The sequence below is a fragment of the Schistocerca piceifrons genome, chromosome 2, assembly GCF_021461385.2.
Source record: "Schistocerca piceifrons isolate TAMUIC-IGC-003096 chromosome 2, iqSchPice1.1, whole genome shotgun sequence".
Lineage (NCBI taxonomy): Eukaryota > Metazoa > Arthropoda > Insecta > Orthoptera > Acrididae > Schistocerca > Schistocerca piceifrons.
This window is the reverse complement of record NC_060139.1, coordinates 448492647-448510421: the sequence shown is the minus strand read 5'-3', so window position 1 is coordinate 448510421 and position 17775 is coordinate 448492647. Positions and strand designations below refer to the sequence as shown.

The 17775-nt window shown below is 45.3% G+C and overlaps 1 long non-coding RNA gene and 1 pseudogene across 1 annotated transcript in view; one reads left to right on the top strand and one right to left on the bottom strand.

Annotated features, from left to right (window-relative positions):
• Nucleotides 1-17775, top strand: part of LOC124777928 — a 273328-nt gene that overhangs the window by 240246 nt on the left and 15307 nt on the right. The window lies entirely within an intron of this gene.
• On the bottom strand, nucleotides 13734-13851 carry LOC124778705 (annotated as a pseudogene).

Below are 17775 nucleotides of genomic sequence, written 5' to 3'. Positions count from 1 at the left end.
AAGCTACCACCTAGCAAGTGTGGTGTCTGGCGGTGACACCACACAAACTCCTAGTCAAACCATTGGTCCTTTTGAGGTTGATCGCCTGTTTTGTGGATCATCGTCTTCAAACTATTTTTTGTCTGTTTGAACCTCTTATATAAGGAGCGGTGAAACGAAAACGAGACAGACGGAAGAAAGTAAGTAAAATGACCATTATTTCAAAAGTAACTGCCGTAACTGTTAATAGGTTTACCCTACTGTGAGACAAGACGGTCAATGGCTTCCTGGAAAAATGTTTGCGTTTGCATCCAGAATCACGATTGTACCCAGGCGTGCACCACTACGTCTGAATATCTGCAATTATCCTTAATTTATGAGCATGAGTATAGTATGGGTCCCAAACGGACGAGGGTTTTGTAAGTTACCTCCTTTGTGCGTGGACTACACTTCCTTAGAATTCTTTCAATGAATCTCAGTCCGGCATCTGATTTACCTGCGATTAGTTTTATGTGGTCGTTCCACTTTGAACCGCTCCTTAGGCATTCTTCCAGATGTATTATGCGTACGACTGCTTCCAGTGACTGTTCTGCAACCTGTAATCATACAGTAACGGGTGTTTCTGTCTATTTATCCGAAGTACTTTACATTTGTAATTGTTGCGAGTCAACTGCTGATTCCTGCACCAAGCGTCGTCATTCCGCATTTCACTACAATTTCTTAGTAATGCGACAGCTTCATCGGAAAAAAATGCCTCATTGTTCCTCTGTCCTCATGCACTAGGTTGGTTGTCTTTATTGCGAAAAGTAATGGTCTTATAACACTTCTTGGAGATAGTTTCTCAGCTACTTTTACGTCTAAAGATTTCTTCCCGTTAAGAATAACGTATTATGTTCTGGTTGCCGGGATCTCTTCAAAAGATAGATTGATATTCGAACGCCTGTATTTTATTCACCAGGTGGCAGTGCGGAACTGTAGTGAATGGCTTCTGGATGCCTGTTCTGAGGAAACTTAAAAGAATTTTGGAGTAACGGTGTAAAATCTGCATCACGAGGGTTGCAGTGGATCTAGTCATCTGTCTAAACCAATGTGTCACCTCATCTGGTGTGCCACTCAAGAGATGTGTCGAGGAAGGATGGGTTTGTTGCACCGGCAGTGCGTCAGAGAGCCGCGATTCCCTTGTCTGAGGCGACCTTGCGTGCGCTGTTTAGCCAAGTGGACGCCAAACTGTGGGGTGTGTGGCGTCTGCGCTGCAGCTGGCGTCGCGCGGCGTGAGTCGCCGGTGGGTGACGCCCGGTCCCCGCGAAGCGCGCTATTTCCCATTGCGTGTTACGCCGACAAGCCTGAAAATCAAGTGGACTGCTCTGTACAGTCAGCAGTAAGACGACTATCCGGAAAACACAGGTTCATAGCACATGTGTTAAGACGTCAGAGAACATCGTCTTTGCTACTAGACAGAGCCATGTTGATGTTGTTGTTGTTGTTGTTGATGATGATGATGATGATGATGATGTCTTCAGGCGGAAGACAGTTCTGATGTAGCTTTCCTCGTTACCCCGTGTAAGCGTCTTCATCTCTGCATAGCTACCGCAACCTATACCTACTTGAACCTGTTCAGTCATGGCTTGGTCTGCCTGCACGATGTTTTCCTCTCACACTTTCTTTTGCTTTGAAATCGATTGTTCCTTGATGTCTCCTGGTGTAGCCATGAACCGGTCCCATCTTTCAGTCAAGTTGTGACATAGATTTCTTGTCTCCCCGATCTAGCACCTCATCGTTTCAAATGGTTCAAATGGCTTTGAGCACTATGGGACTTAACTTCTTAGGTCATCAGTCTCCTAGAGCTTAGAACTACTTAAACCTAACTAACCTAAGGACATCACACACACCCATGCCCGAGGCAGGATTCGAACCTGCGACCGTAGCGGTCGTGCGGTTCCAGACTGTAGCGCCTAGAAACGCTCGGCCACCTCGGCCGGCCCCTCATCATTTGCCATGCGGTTTGAAAGGCCTCAATTTTCTGCTTCTCCGACTATAAGCCTACAATCCAGACAAATTCTTTCAGGAAAAAGACTTCCCAACACTTAAATTTATATTAAATTTTAAAATATTTTTCCTTTTCAGAATTTTTTTCACCCTGCGTTTTACTAGCTCTCAGCTTCGATCACCGTTATGTATTCTTCTGCCCAAAAAGCAAAACTTTAGGAAAAGCAAATTTGTGGCAGAAATTGACTAAAAGAAGGAACCGATTAATATGACGTATTCTGAGGCATAAAGGAGCCATGCATTTGTTACTGAAAGGAAGTGTGGGGGGGGGGGGGGGGGGGGTACGAATTAAAGAGGGAGAGAAGCACTTGAATACGGTGAACAGGTACAAATGGATGTAGAAGTAGCTGGGCAGAGATGAAAAAGTTTAAGCAGGATAGACTACCGTGGAGAGCTGCGTCAAGCAAAATAACAAAACAAAAAATGCTTAAATACCTGCTATCATCAGAGTTTCCAGGAGGGTATTGTAGTCAACGTTAACTAAACTTACCGTAGATGACAAAATCTGCAATGGAAGTCAGAGACTGGAATACGTATATCTAACAACCAATGACGAAGTTGGTTGTAAGTGCTACTCTGAAACGAACAGGTTGGCGGGCCGCAACCGATCGATCAGAATACTGACATACAGAGTGGCTATGATTAAACTTTCGCTACTTGAGAGAGCACCCATGAAGAACGAGTGATCGTAGGATAACGAAACTTGGCGGAAACGTTTGTAGGGACATGCGGAAGAGAAATAACGAACAAACCATTGAGAAACACACATTTTATTTCCCACATGAGAGCGTAGCATTTGTTAATTGCGTACCATGTTGCCGTTCCAGGTTGCAAACGTTTTCCAGTGTGACGACCATCTGCATCAACGACAGACTGCAACCACGCTGGAGATACCACTTCACAATTGCGCAGCACTTTTCGAAACGTGAACACGGAATATTCAGCTTGAAGGTCGCACGTTGCATCCAGTATTATCACGCAATGGAACAGTAACTTCTTTAACAAAGCCATGTCTCCGCAATATCCTTTCTTTCGAGAGTGCTAGTCCTGCAAAGTTCGCAGGAGAGCTTCTGTAAAGTTTGGAACGTAGGAGAGGTGGTACTGGCGCAAGTAAAGCTGTGTGGAGGGGGCGTGAGTCGTGCTTGGGTAGCTCAGTTGGTAGAGCACTTGCCCGCGAAAGGCAAAGGTCCCGAGTTCGAGTCTCGGTCCGGCACACCGTTTTAATCTGCCAAGAAGTTTCATATCAGCGCACACTCCGCTGCAGAGCGAAAATCTCATTCTGGAAACATCCCCCAGGCTGTGGCTAAGCCATGTCTCCGCAATATCGTTTCTTTCAGGAGTGCTAGTCCTGCAAGGTTCTCAAGAGAGCTTCTGCAAAGTCTGGAGGGTGGGAAACGAGGTACTGGCGGAAGTAAAGCTGTGAGGACGGGGCGTGAGTCGTGCTTGGGTAGCTCAGTTGGTAGAGCACTTGCCCGCGAAAGGCAATAATGTATGAGAATGCAGTCTTCCTCGGCGAATTTCATTGATGACATCTTCTCACGTTATCGGCCGAGTCGTTTCGTCATGTTATCGCAATGTTTTGACGATTTTCCTACTGATATCTTCAGAGCATTTCTGGAGTATTTTTGCTAACACCACATCCCACGCGGAGCTCAGATGGAAACCGCTTTCCCGTTTCACAACATTGTCATGTACTCCCATTTCCATTGCCTCTCTAATGACCGAATCCTGGAACCCGTTGTTGCCACGCGGGGTAGCCGGGTGGTCGAGGCGCCCTGCCACGGTTCACGCGGCTCCCTCCGTCGGAGTTTCGTGTCCTTCCTCGAGCATGGGTGTGTTGTGTGTTGTCCTTAGCGTAAGTTAGTTTAAGTTAGATAGAGACCGATGACCTCAGCAGTTTGGTCCCATAGGAACTTACCACAAATTTCCAATTTCCAACCCGTTGGCGCTGCACACCGGCCTTCGTTGATGCTGTGCATTAACACGGCAGACTTATTGATTTGGCCTAGGCGAACGCTGCTTACGTGTTCTGAACAGTGTTGCAAGATGCGCTGTGTCTGGCCGATCAGCTGCGTGCCGCATTCGCAACCGGTTATGTAGACGCCAGATGCACGTAGCCTAAGCATATTCTTTACTTTAGCAGTTGAGCACAAATGATTTTTACGTTGTTATTCTTTATCCTGGCAGTTTTGGCTGTGGACGGCCCTGAGGCCATCCAGCGCAACACAAATCTGTGTTCAGAAGCCTGATGCACAGATCGCGAGCCGTATGCGACAAGGAAAGTCTGCCTATCGAGTTACAGCAAGGCCATATGCTTGGTTTCTTTTTCTGGAAAGTTTTTTGTGTTCTTCTTGCTCGGTGAAAGAGCCCGTCCTTGCGAAATGATTCCGGCAGATGCTGTGAGCCGCTAGGAAGGTTTTCCTTGTCGTACCTGGCTTGCGTTCTGCGTACCAACGCGGTGACCAGAGGCTTGCGTTCCTCTGGATGGTGGCAGCTCTTGATGTTTACATACAGGTACATGTGTGTTCCATGTACAACCAGGCTTTTTCTTTTCAACTCGACAGAATTTGTTTTATTTATTTATTTATCGTATGGCAACAACAGCAAACACTGACAAGAACATAAAGTTTAATTTTACGTGTATATCTAGTTATGTGTCTACATATACTTTAGTTTTACTTTTTGGCGCAAATTGTATACCCATTTTTAAATTGTGAAAAATACTAACTTAATATTACTGACTACTTCGGCTGATATAATTGCAAGTTAAAAAAGACTGATACATTTAATCATAGTTCAATATCTAATGACTGAAGCCAACTAACATCAGTTGAAGTAATTAATAAAGTCAGTATACGGTCCAGGATACTACCTCTGAGGACAGTCTCTAACAGTATGGTGAACAGTTTGTTCTTGGGCCCCAAAACCACAGGCTGGAGAATCTCTGAGTCCCCACTTGTGCATCATAGCGTTGCACATGGCGTGGCAAGTTATTATTCCGCTCAGCCTTGTCCACTCCCTTCTCTGCAGATGAAATCCTAGTAGGCTGGCAGTTGGGTCTTGGATACCTCGATGTGCTATTGTTGCAGCATTCCGCCTCTTGTGCCACTGTTCTTTAATGTCGAACTTCTTCTCGTTCCTTCCATTATGCCACAGTGGATTGCGAGATTTTAACCGGTCTGGGGGACGGTTGTTTAAGACTGTATGAATTGGGAGGTCTTGTGGGTAGTCAGGATGGTGTAGTTTCCTCCATTCTCGATCGATTGCTTCTTGCGGTCGTAATTCAGGTGGTAGGATGTTGCTGATGGTGTGTAGCCAGGGGATCGGGGTGGATTTTAATGTGGCCGTAATAATCCTCATTGACTCGTTCAGGTGTACGTCCAGCTTGCTCGTGTGTGCTCTATGTTGCCACACCGGAGCACAGTATTCGGCAACTGGGTACACCAGCGTAAGTACTGTCGAGTCGATGCGTCGGCACCCCATGCTATACCAGCTAGTTTCTTTACGATGTTCTTTCGGGTCTTTAGTTTTTGGCTTGTTTTTTGCAAGTGTTTTTTATACGTCAGAGAACAATCTAGTGTGACACCAAGGTATTTCGGCTGGAAATTATGTCAATCCGTTTGTTGGCAGAAGCTGACATTCAAATGCTGGTTCAAAAATGGCTCTGAGCACTATGGGACTTAACTGCTGAGGTCATCAGTCCCCTAGAACTTAGAACTACTTAAACCTAACTAACGTATGGACATCAAAGACATCCATGCCCGAGGCAGGATTCGAACCTGCGACCGTAGCGGTCGCGCGGTTCCAGACTGTAGCGCCTGGGACCAATCGGCCACACCCGCCGGCTTCGATGGTCTCTCCATGCTTTTTAGTATGTGTTGAGAATTTCTAAGTCCCTAGTCAACACAGCTTCTCCTTCCTCAACTGTGCTGTGCTGGTTTGTGCGGCTATGGCAAGGTCGTCGGCGTAGCAAAACTTTGCGCCAGCAGTGTTTGGCATGTGACTGGTGTACAAATTGAAAAGTAGGGGTGCTAGGACGGACCCTTGGGGAAGCCCATTTTTCAACGTAAATGACTTGCTCTGTTTTTGTCCAATGCTAACCTTGAAGTAGCGGTTGTTTAACATATTTTTCACAAGTGTCGCCAGTTTCTTACTTGGGACATGCTTTTTTAACTTCAGCTGGAGTCCATCTAGCCATAGAATGTCATATGCTGCTGACAGATCAACAAAGGCCACTGGTGTCTTTAGTTTCTTTTGGAATCCGGCCTTACTGTGGGATGTGAAGGCTAGGACCTGCTCACAGCAGCTCCGCTTGCTTCTGGACCCAGCCTGATATGTTGGGGTTATGTTGTTTATTATTCCTTGTATTCTGTTATGGATGAGTCGATCCAGTAGTTTGAATCACACACTCAGAATTTGTGAAAGTGCTCCATGGGAAACGACTGGATCAGAGATATCTCCTGCCGCGGTAGTTGGTAGGCAGTGGGGAGGGGGCGCTGGCGGGGGTGGGAAGCGGTCTGGGTGTCGAGTCGTAGTGGCGCCTGTCTTGTTTCGGCCGCCGCCTCCACTGCTCTCGCATCGCAGCATTGCTGGCGTATTTTTGCTAACGCCACATCCCATGCGGAGTTCAGACGCACATCGCGAATACGGACCACATATTCCTAGTTTGGGCACGCGGTGAAGAAAATCTGCATGACATCCCATTCCCTTTAACATACATTCCATCTATAGGAAGAAGACACACAGGGACATGTACCTAAATGGTAATAGCTGCTGCCATCATCCAGCGCAACGAAAATGTCTGCTCACCACCCTGGTACAAAGAGCGAAAGCCACATGCGACAGCGGAAGTCTGCCTACCGAATTAGAGAAGCTGCGCGAAACCTTTCGCAACTCGCCTGTAGTCTTTCTGACACTCTGTTTTCTATTGCCTGATAATACAAAATGAGCAGCTCTTCTTTGAACTTTTTCTATTACATTCGTCGGTCCTACTTGGTGATATTTCAGTTGCGACCAACAACACTCCAGAATGGGATGCATAAGCGTAGCGTAGGCAGTTTATTTAGCAAATCTTTTCCGTTCTCTAAGTGTTATGCCATGAAAATGTATCTTCGGTTCACCTTCCCCACTATATTTTCTATATGGTAGTTCCACTATTAAGTTGTTCGTAATTGTAATCCCTAGATATTTAACAGAATATATAACGTTTACATTTGTGTGATTTACGGTGTAACCGAAATGTAATGGAAATTTTTAAATGCTTATAGGAGAGACCTTATACGTTTTACTGTTTACGTTACTTGTCACTTTTCGCACTATTCAGACACCTCGTCTAACTCATTTTGCGCTTCGTTTTCATCTTCTGATGATTTTACATTTTCATCTTCTGATGATTTTGCTAGACGGTAAACGAAAGCATCAAAGTCGCTGTCAGTTGAGCAGCGATTTTAATAAAATTACCGTCTGATATTCTGATGACGAATCGCGCCCGAAAAATATCGATAAAGTTTTTATAACACGCAGGTTCTTGTTACACAGCGATCTGAAGCAGCTTAAGACGAAACACAACTGGCTGTTTATTCATAAGAAGTAATGAGTCCCAACGCCAGGGGATCTCAAGTTGATTCCGTGTTTCTAGATTTCCAGATTGCTTTTGACACCGTTCGTCACAAGTGGCTATTGATTTAATTGTGTGTTTATGGAACATAGTTGGGGTTGTGCCACTCGACTTTTGATTTCCTTTCATAAGGGTCACAGTTTGTAGTAGCAATTGACGGGAAGTCATATAGTGAAACCAAAGTGAAATCTGGGGTTCTCCAGGACCTTGTTGTACGCCCTCCGCTATTCTTCTACCTCTACATCTACTACATACTCCGCAAGACACCGTTTGGTGCTTGGCAGAGAATACCTTGTACCACTACTACTCATTTCCTTTACCGTTCCATTCCCAAATAGATCTAGAGAAAAACGACTATCTATATTCCTCCATAGAAGCCCTAATTTGTCGAATCTTCGTGGTCTTTATGCGAAATGTGCGTTGGTGACTACAATCGTTGTGCAGTCAGCTTTAAAGGCGCCTGTGGTCTAGATTTTCTCAGTAGTGTTCCGCGGAAAGAACATAGTCTTCCCTCCGGAGATTCCCGTCTCTGAGTTCATGGAACATTTTCGTAACTCTCATGTTTTGATCGAACCTACCGGTAACGAACTTAGCAGCCCGCCTCTGAACAGTTTACGTCTTCCTTCACTCCTACCTGATGGGGATGCCAAACACTCGTGCAGTAATCAAGGATAGGTCGCACAAATGTTCTGTACGCGGTCTCCTTTGTAGATGAGTCGCATTTTGCCAAAATTCTCCCAATAAACCGAAGTCAACTCTTCGCTTTATACCATCCGTACGTTCCCGTACCATTTTCAGTAGCTTTGCAACATTAAAGATAGATGTTTAATTGATGTGACTGTGCAATGAGCACACCACAAATACTGTATCTGAACGCAGCAGCATTTCCTACTCATCTGCATTAACTTAAATTTTTCTACGTTTAGAGCAACTTGTCATTCCTCACACCAGCTAGAATTTTTGTGCAAGTAATCTTGTATCCTTCTACATTCACTCAACGACGAAGCCATCCCGTTCACCACAATGTCATCTGCAAAAAGCAGCCGCATATTGCTGCTCATCCTGTCCGTCAGACATTTTATGTACACAGAGAATGACAGTGGTCCTAACATACGTACTTGGGGCTCTTCTGATGCAAGCCTAGTTTATGACGAACTTTTGCCGTCTCGACCAACGTACTAGAGGAGGAGGAGATTAGTGTTTAACGTCCCGTCGACAACGAGGTCATTAGAGACGGAGCGCAAGCTCGGTTGAGGGGAGGATGGGGAAGGAAATCGGCCATGCCCTTTCAAAGGAACCATCCCGGCATTTGCCTGAAGCGATTTAGGGAAATCACGGAAAACCTAAATCAGGATGGCCGGAGACGGGATTGAACCGTCGTCCTCCCGAATGCGAGTCCAGTGTGCTGACCAACGTACGGGATTCTATTACTTAAGCTCTCTAGCCACTCACGTGTCTGGGAACCTGTACTGTATGCTTTTACCTTCGTTAACAGTCTGCAGCGGGGCACCGTGTCAGATGCTAGGAATATGGAACTTGTCTGTTGCCCTTCATTTGGTTCCCAGTGCATCATGCGAGAAAAGGCGAAGCTGAGTTTCGCATGAGCGAGGCTTAGTGAATCCGTCCTTAATTGCTTCGGCCTTAAGGAATATTTTTATATTCGAAATGAGAATATGTTCGAGAAACCTGAAACACACCGACTTTAAGGATATTACTCTACAATTTTACGGGTCCGTTCTTTAACCCTTCTTATCCTCCTGCAAGAATGATTTCTTAAGAGCGAGATTTAAAACTTCGGCTTTCCTTTAACTGTCTTCTACTGCCTCACCAGACTGCTCAACAATAGCCTCCGACCAGCTAACCGATTTCACACAGGATCAGATTATTCTTGGGATCTCGAAAAGATCTTTTGCTAAACTGTGAATTTTGTAGCTCTTGTATGCTTCGTGTATCAATCTTTCACAGGCACACTAACTTTCACTGACTTTTGCCTGTCATCATTTGAACTTTGCTTTTTGTACCGAGAGTGCAATAGTCTCTGGTTCCTCAACGCTTTCCGAATTTTGTTCATAAACCACGGTAGCTCTCTACCGTCCTTAATTCACTTGATCGGCACATAATACTTCAGGATGCGCTTCACAATCAGTTTAAATTTTGCCCATAATTTCTCTGTGTCCATCATAGCGATACTGGATGGCGTCCATTCATTTTCTCAGTTCTATGATAACAACTGCTTACCTGCTCCTTTCAGCAAAAATACACTCGTGCTCAGAAGTACTTCACAAGCCCGTACCACCTGCACTCAGTCCATTGACTTTCATGATGTTGGTATTCTGGCACTAACGAGAGTAGACTTTCTTTGAATGATTATAAAACTGTCGCGGCTGAATCTGGTGGCCGGTAAAAACATTTGATCATTAACTGGAGTTTATTTAGAAATTTTGCACGCATCCAGATAACACAATTTCAACCTCTATAGATACAATATTTTTGTCTACTGTAAGGTATATTCCCCTCCTATGGCGTCTAATCTGCCTTTGGATACGCCTATACTTCAGAGTTTTCTACTTCGAGTTTCAGCCGTGTCTCGATTCCGAGAGTCATTTAAGTGCAACAAATTTCCCGGAGGGCAGTAAATTAAAGACATTTGTTACAACTTATTGTCAAAATTTTAGCAATCGAAATGTCTCTACTTTGTATGCGATATGATTTCGCTCTCAGAGGACCTCAAAATATCACCTAGTCTACAAAAATCCCCAACCGTCTGCACTCCACAAGTACTCTGTTTCTCCAGTAGATGTTTCCTTTCCATAGTGCACGCTTATCAAGGAGAGTGATGCAGTTCTCCACCCCATAATGCGGGTCCAAAAATCTGCAGCCATGGTCGTCGTAGAATAGGCGGAGTCTTTGGTTGATACCGTCCACTCAACTCCAAATCAAAACACTCCAATCAGTTCCGGGGAAAGATGCATATTGTGAGCTCTGCTTACACCCCAAACGCGAGGACAGCAGTCTTCGCCCCTTTTGCCAGCCAGCCATACGACGTGAGGATGGCGTTAGAACCCTAGCGATAGGCAGTCACTGGTGCCTATGTGACCCACAGTTTGCAATCGACTGCACGCTGCACGCTCGATAGCCTCAGGCGTGACCTTCTCGATATCTCGGATTAGGCTCCCTAGCAGTTACGAGGACACACTGGATTTATTTTCCGGCCGTGGAAGCTATTTTCCGGCGAGGGTTCATTATTCGCCTTGCATTGAAGCTTTCGTTAACTAGCGAACCTCTCTTTCAGCGTACGCGCTCGGACCCTGCTGAAGGAGCAGCCACCTGTTCATTCACAGGCTGGGTGAGTGAGTGAGGCTAGACGGACACCCCTCGCACTGACGCTCCGCCTCGAGCGACGCGAATGCCTTCCCACCCGCCACTCTCCCTACGGTGACGGTAGATCCACCGCGTGCGGTACGCTGCAAAGTGCCTCACCAGCATAGCGCATGGGCAATTCGTGGATCAATCCGAAGACCTCTTGAGAAAAGAAGAGAAACGTGCAATTTTTTAAAGTTACAGCAATTCCCACAATTTTGTATGACAGTAAAACTTGAATAGTAAAAGATAACATCAAAGTAAAGACAAGACAACCGAAAGGACAACTTTCACATAAGTCGAAGTGCGTATGTGACAAGACTACTTAAGAAATGTGAGACCCAGACAATAATTAAAATCTCTGCTCTAAATTCAAAAATTGTACACTAGAGATAATGGTTACATCAACAAACTTTGGAAATGTGGGATCACAGTTCGTCGTAGTTAGCTCTAGAACCACAATCAGGGGGCAGAAGAAGAAGCGTCATACAGATCACAGATTCGTGATCCTCATCGGACTTGGTAGTGGGATTTAAATGTGTCATTACTAAACAGGTACTCTCTAGATGCAATATTTATCTGTACGTAAATAAAATAATATATGGTGCATAAACGCAAAGTCCGTTAACATGAAATAGAATGAATTAATTTTATTGTCAAGAAGGCAGATGTCAAAAGCAGAAAGAAAAGAAACGTGGGAGATTCGGAAAAAGGTGGACCGATGGACCAGAGCAGACGAAAGTACTTTATCCAAAGTGGAATGGGCTAAGTCAAATTCAAGGGTGTAGCGTAGCGTAGCGTTACGAATTAACGTTGGCCCGCGCAGATATTGTATCAGGGTCGTGGTGTAATGCTTGCTGAGTATATTACCTAATCTTGTTTTCACAGAAACGAGTTCAGAAAAACGAGGCAGGATGTCGTGAATAACGCGGCACATCTGACTTACGCCAAGAAGTAGTGTTGGACTTGAGCCAAAGGGCGCCACATCTGCATGGAACCAGGAGGATGTTTCGTGACGCAGCACCAAAGTGCGGTGTGCCACAACTCAGTTTCTTATAAAACGGTGAATCGCCGATAGGAAAATGGCGAATGGTCGACGGAAAAACAGTAGACAAACCGGAAAGAACAAATGGGGAGTAATCGATTGTCGGCGAACGCGAAATTTCGGAGACATCAACACAACTGGATGAGGATAGAGCGCGCACCTTCCTCCTAGTCACGCCCCCAGATGGCACTGTTAACTGACGTGACTTCCACGCTGCCCGCGTTGTGGCCGTGAAACCAAACCGTAATGCCAATGCTGGTCCGTTTATTTCGATATCGGTGTCCGAATCCTCAAAAAATGCTGAAGGGTGCGTCTTCGTCTCAGCTCTGCCAGTTGCAGAAGCGGCAGGAAGGCACGGAGCAGGAGGTGCGGCCTTTGGCGGCGCCGCTTCCGCCTGCGCATGCGCCGTGCCAGCTCCCACGTCGCAACAACGGTGACGTCATGTCGCATTACCACCGACGATTATGTAACTGACGTCGGTTCAGGACTGGCACACATCTACGTTTTTTTTTTTTTTTTTTGTTTTTTTTGTTTTAGGGCGCAAAAACAACTAGGGTCATACGCGCCCATGTCAGAACAATATAACACTAAGAAAAAAAAGAGTTAAAAACTACGCGTTAAGCCAAGGTGACGGAAGGAAAGACAGCTAAAAGCAGCAACTTGAAGGAAGGTTCATAAAATACGTCATAGAGGAACAAAGTCCTTGAACTAAAGATTAAATGTCCTTCGCCATATTGCTACGGCGGATAAAAAGTAAAACACTGTCAACAGCCCGCGCATTGTTCGCTAAAACGGCTGATAGCTCAGACGGCATAAATGAGAACGTAAGTGGTTAAAATAAGGACATTCTGTCATGAAAGGGCGAACCGTCAGAGGTTGAGGCCAGTGAGCACATAGTGGAGGCGGGCATCACTCAACAAGTGGCGATGGTTAAAAAGACAGTGCCCAATATGCAATGCAGCTAAAACGATTTCCTCCCGGCGAGACGGCCGAGAGGAGGTCGTCCAAACCGATGGGAGAGGTTTAATTCCCCGGAGCTTGTCCCCATGAAGGGAGGGCCAGTGGTGAAGCCAAAGTGGCGCCACCTGCTGACAGACGGCAACACAGAGATCATCGGAGGGAGTGCAAGAACTAGCGGGCCGAGGTACCAGGACTGCAACCTAGGCAGCAGCGTCAGCGGCGTCGTTTCCCGTCAGACCGACGTAACCAGGAACCCACGTAAACATCACAGTGACTCCATCAGCCGGCCGGAGTGGCCGTGCGGTTCTGAGCGCTACAGTCTGGAACCGAGCGACCGCTACGGTCGCAGGTTCGAATCCTGCCTCGGGCATGGATGTGTGTGATGTCCTTAGGTTAGTTAGGTTTAATTAGTTCTAAGTTCTAGGGGACTGATGACCTCAGAAGTTAGGTCGCATAGTGCTCAGAGCCATTTGAACCATTTTTTTGACTCCATCAAGAATGAGCTAAAACTAAACTAAACTCCTCCCGAACAGGCCATGAGGGCCCAACGGTACCGACTGGCCGCCGTGTCATCCTCAGCTCACAGGCGTCACTGGATGCAGATATGGAGGAGCATGTGGTCAGCACACTGCTCTCCAGACCGTATGTCAGTTTCCGAGACCGCAGCCGCTACTTCCAGTCAAGTAGCTCCCAGGTTTGCCTCACAAGGGCTGAGTGCAACCCGCTTGCCAACAGCGCTCGGCAGACCGGATGGTCACCCATCCAAGTGTTAGCCTAGCCCGGTAGCGCTTAACTTCGGTGATCTGATGGGAACCAGTGTTACCACTGCGGTAAGGCCGTTGGCATCAAGAGTGAACAAGTGACTGCTTTCCTTACCCGTTGCACACAAATCGTCGGGGTGGTTAAAATGGGAACGGTAGACTGTAATTTTCTTTTTGTCAATTCTTACAGTGTTTTGGAACCGTCAAGCTACAGTCTTATGCTGTAGTAGACAATTAAATAGCGCTAAAATCGCACGCATTTGTTATCACATTTATTTAACGGGATGCTGCTATTGTGATTTCCAGACCGAAGACTGCTCTGATGCAGCTCTCCACGATACTCTATATCCTGCAAGCCTCGCCATCTCCGAATAAATACTGCAGGTAAATTCATTTGAACCTGATTACTGTATTAGTCCCCTACCTAGCCTCCCTCTGCAGTTTTTACCACCCGCACTTTTCTCCAGTACTAAACAGACGAGTCCTTGATGCCTCAGGATTTGCCCTATCAATCGATCCCTGCTTCTAGTCAAGTTGTGTCGTAAAGTTCTTTTTTTTTTTTTACAATTAGGTTCGGTACCTCATCAGCTACTCGATCTGTCCATCTAATCTTTAGCACATTTAAAAGGCATGTGTTTCATCCTTGTGCAAACTCCTTTTCGCTAACGTCTCAGTTCTGTACCAGACTATACTCCACATAAATACATTTTCCAGTCACATTAACGTGACCACGTGTCAAAAAGTGAGGTCAGTGGAAGGTAGCGACAGGGATATGGAGACATGCCGACTCCACTGCCGCGTCCAGCTGCGCTAGGTATCTCGTTTATGGATCCATGACGTGAACGGCCCGATCTAAATGGTCTCACAGATCCTCGATTGGGTTTAAATCCGGGGAGTCTGGTCACTAGTGGAGCCTAGTAAACTCATCCAGGTGCTGTTCGAATCACTCACTCACACTGCGACCTGTGTCACATATTGCATTGTCCTCCTATTAGATGCCATCGTGCAGGGGAAAGACAAACTGCATGTAGGTATGGTCATAGTCTGCAAGGATAGACCCATAAAAAATGGTCCAAATGGCTCTGAGCACTATGGGACTTAACTTCTAAGGTCATCAGTCCCCTAGAACTTAGAACTACTTAAACCTAACTAAACTAAGGACATCACACACATCCATGCCCGAGGCAGGATTCGAACCTGCAACCGTAGCGGTCGCGCGGTTCCAGACTGTAGCGCCTAGAGCCGCTCGGCCACCTCGGCCGGCACAACGTTTTCATTTGTTGCCCCTGACTTTAATTTGCTTTCCATATTTCTTCTTGGTTTCTTCTGTAATTTACTCAGCGTACAGTTTGAATAACAACCCTGTCTCACACACCTTTGAACCACTGGTTTCCTTCCATATCTTTCGACTCTTTAAATACATTCTGGTGTCTCTACAAGAGGCGAATAACTTTTCGCTCTCTGTATTTTATCCTTACTACCTTCAAGATTTTGAAGAGTATGTTCCAGTAAATATCGTCAAAAATTTATCTCAATCTAGAAATGCTCTAAACTTAGGTCTGCCCTATTCTAACATTTTTAGTCGTCGGTAATATTGGATTACGTCTTCCTAATTTCTTCAGAACGTAAACTGATCTTCCTCGATGTTGGCTTCCATTCTTGTGTAATCTAATAACAAACGTCTTTGATCCACTCCGTTACAAGAGATATCAAACATAATAGTCTACAATAGCCAACCAAAATTGTGAAGAATGTGCAAGCTGTCTAATATATGTCTTGTCTCGTCTTTTGGGTTTCCACTTGTATCTAACAGTTGCCCCCAGTACTATGTTTCTCATTTCGCATAAAGACGAATAATGAGTTGTCATTGGGCGGTGAGTGAATTCGCTCACCTGTAGTTTCACATTAGACTGGTTTCTTCTGTGTCATTCTCCATCCATTACATTCCAGTACATTGAAATTTTGCTGGGGTAGTGAAGAAAAGTCCGTCGTAGGTACACTCTTAAATATCGAAAATAACGTTTGTGATAAATGTCACAATCGTATTTGAATACAGACAGCTCGATCCACAGTTACTATTTCCTTATACAATCTATACATGAACTAATTACACTTTCACACACGAGTCAGATAACGAAGTCTACCTACCAATTCTTAGTGTATACATGTTACGAAGATTCATATTTTGCAACCCTCTCAATAGCCTCTAGCACCCCTGTACAATACGTAAGAAATATAGTCCCTGGACTGACGCATTTCATTGCTTGCAACGTCTAGATTTTCGTAAGATACCAAGAGATGGTCGCTGTTTGTTCAGCCTTTCGTCGAAAGGGACCGTGACTTTCCTTGTTGCTCGCTACACATTTCAAACTTTTCCGAGAAGATCGCACCTCAATTTATGTTACGCAACCGTTTTATTAACCGCAGAGATCCTCTTCTGCCATAGAAACGTTGGGGAAACAGTCTGTGGTACAACAAGAGATTTACCACACGCTCCCGACTCACAAATTAAATTATAGTACTAACAAACTCACGTTTACGTTTGAAGGAGAGACATTCTATTGAATGGACCGCTTTACAAGCAGCACTTGAGATAAGTATGTTCCAATCAACAACCACAACGAACAATTTCTGTTGATTCTGGAGTATTTATGTACTTCTACCCAACCTCTCATCGGTGCTGCACGTCTTGTTCAGCCTCACGTGTCAGTAATTGCACGAGCACATCACCAACTGTCAGGCGCGTTGCCGTAAAATATCTTTCCCCAGTCTCGTAACGTCACCTTCACTTGCTACCACAGATATAAAATACAGGCCATACACAACTGGGAGCGAAGAATAATTGGTGTTATTGACGCTGTAGCTCGACAGATTCCTTTTTGTAACGATATAGGGCCCTGCGTTGTTATGAAGCAGCAGTACCCGTAGTCGTGCTTTTCGTGGACATTTCGCCTTTATTGCACGCCGTAATTTCTCCAGCGTTGCGCAGTACTATTCTCCTGTGATGGAGATACCGGGTTCCTTGAAATCAGTAAGTAATGGGCTTCGGTAATCAAAGAACAGGGTGAGCGTCGCACTTTCCAGCGGATATCTGGCTCTTGAACTTCTTGGGACGAAGGGAGGATGGATGACGCACATGCTGCCCCATGCATACTCTTCATTCTCCGACGGACGTCTACCCGTGTTTGTCTTTCAGCAGCCAGTAAAACAATAACAGCGCGTTGGTCCTATTGGGACTCACTTGGTAGTAACGTCACCACTGTTGGAGTTTCAGCATTTACCGTATGCACGTCGGAAAGACGGGAATACCACATACCCTAGCCTACGTGTCGGAGGCTGTATACCCCCGTCCGAGCCGCACTACATTGCATATACACTGCAGCAACGTTCTCAGTTGGAAACTTTTTGATCGTTCCCTCATAGGAAAGAATTTTACAGCAAATACAGTATTTCAGTTACTAGAAACGTCAAATTCGCTATGATAAAAATACTTAGTATGAAGAGTTTTCAATATAGGAGTATATATGGTACAATCCATGACAAGTTATGAGATGAGATTGAAAAGTTTCTTCAAAGAATGGTTTCTCCCTAATTTCGTATGATAGCGAAAACTGGGTCGGAAAGAACGTAAGGTTAAATTTCGAAAGCAGAAATAACATTTATCTCAAGAAAAATTTCAGTCAACTGATGTTGGTATTGCAACTTCTGGTTATCAGCATATAAAGGGTGTCCGATAAAAAATGCAACTATTAAAATTCCCGCCATTTCTGCTCAAATAAGTTGGTAACACCCAAAGTTGCACGAGTTCCTTTTATTTTCTTTGTGGTTAGTAACGGAGCGCTTCACGACCGACCTGAATTTGTCAACTTAAAACCTTATTACAAACATGGCGAATATTGCGAAGAGACTGTTCGCAAACTCCGACGAATATTTGGTGAACGTGATGTGCCGAATAAGCCGACTGTGATGAGATTTACGGCAAAATTTGAGAAAACCGATTCGGTTGT